The 4,066-nt window shown below is 38.0% G+C and overlaps 1 pseudogene; it reads right to left on the reverse strand.

Moving 5' to 3' along the window:
- Window positions 1-2,698: 2,698 nt before the first annotated feature.
- On the reverse strand, window positions 2,699-3,795 carry LOC122889982 (annotated as a pseudogene).
- Between the last annotated feature and the right edge of the window lie 271 nt (window positions 3,796-4,066).

Here is a 4,066-nt window from a genome sequence, read left to right on the forward strand (position 1 = left end):
TATTATAGCTCTATTTTTAATTTTTTGAGCTACTTCCACAATACTTTCCTCTGTGGTAGCACCAGCTTATATTCACACCAACACGTGATATTTTTTGTCTTTTTGGTTCTAGTCATTCAGCAGGTATAAAGTGATGTCTCATTGTGGTTTTGATTTGCATTTCCCTGATGATGAGTGATGTTGAACATCTTTTCATGTGCCTTTTCATTTTTCTTTGGAAAAATGTCTAGTCAAGTCCTTTGTCTACCTTTTTACATTGGTTTTTTTGTTTTGTTTTGTTTTGTTTTGGGGTTTTTTTTTGGTGTTGAGCTGAATAACTTCTTTACATATTTTGAACATTAATCGCTTATTGAATATATGATTTGCAAATATATTCCCCCCAGGCTTTGACTTTTTGTTTTATTGATGGTTTTTTTTTTTACCGTATAAAAAATTTTTATTTGGTGTAGTTTGGAGAGTTGACTTTTGCTTTTGAATCCCTTGTCTTAAGAGACAGATCTAGAAACATGTTGCTATGACTGATGTCAAAGAAATTACTGTCTATGCTTTCTTCTTGGAGTTTTATGATTTCAGGTCTCATATTTAGGTCTTTAATCCATCCTGAGTTTATTTCTGTGTACAGTGTGGAAAAGTGGTCCAGTTTCATTCTTTTGCATGTAGCTGTCCAGTTTTCCCAACACCACTTACTGAAGAGAAAGTCTTCTTATATATTTTTGCCTCCTTTGTCATAGATCAATTGATTGTATAACTTTGGGTTTTTTTCTGGGCTTTCCCTTTTGTCCCATCAATCTGCATGTCTATTTTTGTCCCAGTACCATATTGTTTTGAGTATTATGGCTTTGTAGCATTATCTTGAAATCTAAGACTGTAGTACTTCCAGCTTTGTTCTACTTTCTCAAGATTGCTTCGCTATCCAGAGTCTTTTGTGGTTCCATGCAAATTTTAGTACTATTTGTCCTAGCTCGGTGAAAAATGCAGTTGATGTTTTGATAGGGATTGCATTGAACCTGTAGATTGCTTTGGGCAGTATGGTCATTTTAATGATATTTGTTTTCTAATCCATGAGCATGGAATATCATTCCATTTGTCTGCATTGTCGTCAATTTCTTTCATCAGTGTTTTTTTAGTTTTCAGAGTAGAGGTCTTTGGTCTCCTTAATTAAGTTTATTCCTGTGTATTTTCATCTTTTTGGTGTAATTGTAAATGGAATTGTTTTTTAAATTCTTTTTTCTGGTACATTGTTATTAGTGTTTAGAAAAGCCACAATTTCTGTGCATTGATTTTGTATCCTGCAACTTTGCTGAATTCATTTATTACTTACAATGATTATTTTGGTGGAGTCTTTCGGGTTTTCTATGTATAGTATCCTGTCATCTGCAAATTGTGACCACTTAACTTCTTTTTACCAATATGGATGCCTTTTCTTTTGTTGTCTGACTGCTATTGGTAGGACTATGTACTATGTTGAATAAAAGTGAGAGTGGACATCTTTGTCTCATTCCAAGTCTTAAAGGAAAATTCTCCATTTTTCACCATTGAGTTTGGTGTTAGCTGTGGGTTTTTCATAATGATCTTTATTATGTTGAGGTATGTTCTCTCTAAACCCACTTTGTTGAAAGGTTTTTTTTTTTCCTGAATGGATGCTGAATTTTGTCAAAAGCATTTTCTTTATGTATTGAGATCATCATGTGATTTTTATTCATTTTGTTGATATGATACAGCACATTGATTGATCCTTACATCAATTTACATAATAAATTCAACACAATTGTGGTGAATGATTTTTAAAATGTATTCTTGGATTTGGTATGCTAGTATTTTGTTGAGGATTTTTGCATCTATGTTCATGAGGGATAGTGGCCTGGAGTTTTCTTTTTTACAGAGTCTTTGTCTGGTTTTGGTATCAGGGTAATGTTGGCCTTGTAGAATGTATTAGGAAGCTTCCCCTTCTTTTCTATTTTTAATAATTTGAAGAAAATAGGCATTAACTCCTTGTTAAGTGTTTGGTAGAATTTAGCTGTGAATCTATCTGGTCCTGGACTTTTGTTCATTTAGAGGTTTTTTTTTTATTAAAGATTCAATTTTGTTACTAGTAATTGGTCTGTTCAGATTTTCTATTTCTCCTTGATTCTGTTTTGGAATATTATATGTTTCTAGGAATTTTTCCAGTTCTTCTAGGCTGTCCAATTTGTTGGCATATACATTTTCTTATTTCTTTTTTAATTGATATAATTATTTGAGAGAGAGAGTGAAAGTGGAGGGGAGGGGCAGGGGGAAATGCAGGAAGAAAATCTCAAGCAGAATCAAGAGACAGACACTTGGGGGACCTGGGTGGCTCTGTCAGTTAGTTAAACATCTGCCTTTGGCTCAGGTCATGATCCCAGGGTCCTGGGATCAAACCCTGAGTCAGGCTCTGAGCTCAGAGGGGAGCCTGCTTCTCCCTTTCCTCCCTGTGCATGCTTTCTATCACTATTTCTGTCTCTCTCAAATAAATAAATACAATCTTTTTTTTAAAACACATTTATTCAGCATCATGATCAGACTATTACATTTAGCAATCAACAGCATGGGGGCAAAAAAAAAAATCTACATTAAAACCCTTTGTTGGAATGCATTACACTTTCCACAGAAACTAAAAGAACCTGTTATAGAATTAGTCACAAATACAGTCCTTGAGTTTTTTTTGCCCATACACATGAGTATTGTCTAAAACATGTCTTCTTTGTAGCAGCTAAGCCCTGCCACCACTGTGCTTGGCTGAGTTCACAAATCGGTTGTAACCTGTAGCTTCCCTGTCACGTCTCTGGCTCTCCTTTCCTGCTAAGCTTTGTTTCCTGGCAGTAATTAAAACCTTCTGCCACTGCTGCAGTTGCTGCTGCTGCTGGAACCACCATAGCCACCTTGGTTTCGTGGTTTGGCGAAGTACTGGCCTCCACCACCATAAGGGCCAGAGCTTCGGCCTCCAAAATTGCCTCCTTTCATGGGTCCAAAATTTGAGGATTGATTATTGTAATTGCCAAAATCATTATAGCTTCCGCCACCTCCAAAGGTGCTTCCATCATTACCAAATCCGTTCTAGCCATCCCCACTGCCACCATATCCACCACCACCTCGACTGCCACCAAAGCCACCTCGACCACTGAAGTTTCCTCCGCGACCAAAGTTGTCATTCCCACCAAAACCACCTCCACGACTACCACCAAAGCTTCCAGAACCACTTCGACCTCTTTGGCTGGATAAAGCAGTACCCATCTCTTGCTTAGAGAGCGCTTTCCTTACTTCACAGTTGTGGCCATTCACAGTATGGTATTTTTGAATGACAACCTTGTCTACAGAATCATGGTCATACAATGTTACAAAAGCAAAACCCCTCTTTTTGCCGCTGCCTCGGTCAGTCATGATCTCAATCCCTTCGATGTTCCCATACTGTTCAAAATAATCTCTTAGAGGATGTTCTTCAGTGTTTTCTTTAATGCCACCAACAAAAATCTTTTTCACAGTTAAGTGGGCACCAGGTCTTTGAGAATCTTCTCTTGAGACAGCCCCCTTTGGTTCCATAACTCTTCCGTCCAGCTTGGATGGCCTTGCATTCATGGCTGCCTCCACCTTCTCCACAGGGGAGTATGCGACAAACCCGGAGCCTCTAGAGTGCTTAGTGTTGGGGTCTGTCATCACCACACAGTCCCCATGCTCATAATGGCTCCTCAGACTCTCATCGGTTGTTTCACAGCTCAGACCTCTGATGAAGAGCTTCCGCAGCTGTTCAGGCTCTTTGGGAGACTCTGCCTTAGACATAATGGCGGCAGGAGGAGAGACTTTAACGATGCTTACTCGGCAGCATCCACGGGCAGAAAGGAGTAATCTAACAAACGTATCTCAACGCAATCTTTTTTTAAAAAGAAAAAAAAAAAAAGAGCTGGACACCCAACTAAGTAAACCACCCAGGCACCACATGTCATATAAATTTTAACAGTGGTCTCTTATAACCCTTTATATTTCTGTGGTGTTGGTTGTTACTTCTTTCATTTCTGATTTTATTTTCTTTCTTTTTTCATCATGATGAGTA

The sequence above is a fragment of the Neovison vison genome, chromosome 11, assembly GCF_020171115.1.
Source record: "Neovison vison isolate M4711 chromosome 11, ASM_NN_V1, whole genome shotgun sequence".
NCBI lineage: Eukaryota > Metazoa > Chordata > Mammalia > Carnivora > Mustelidae > Neogale > Neogale vison.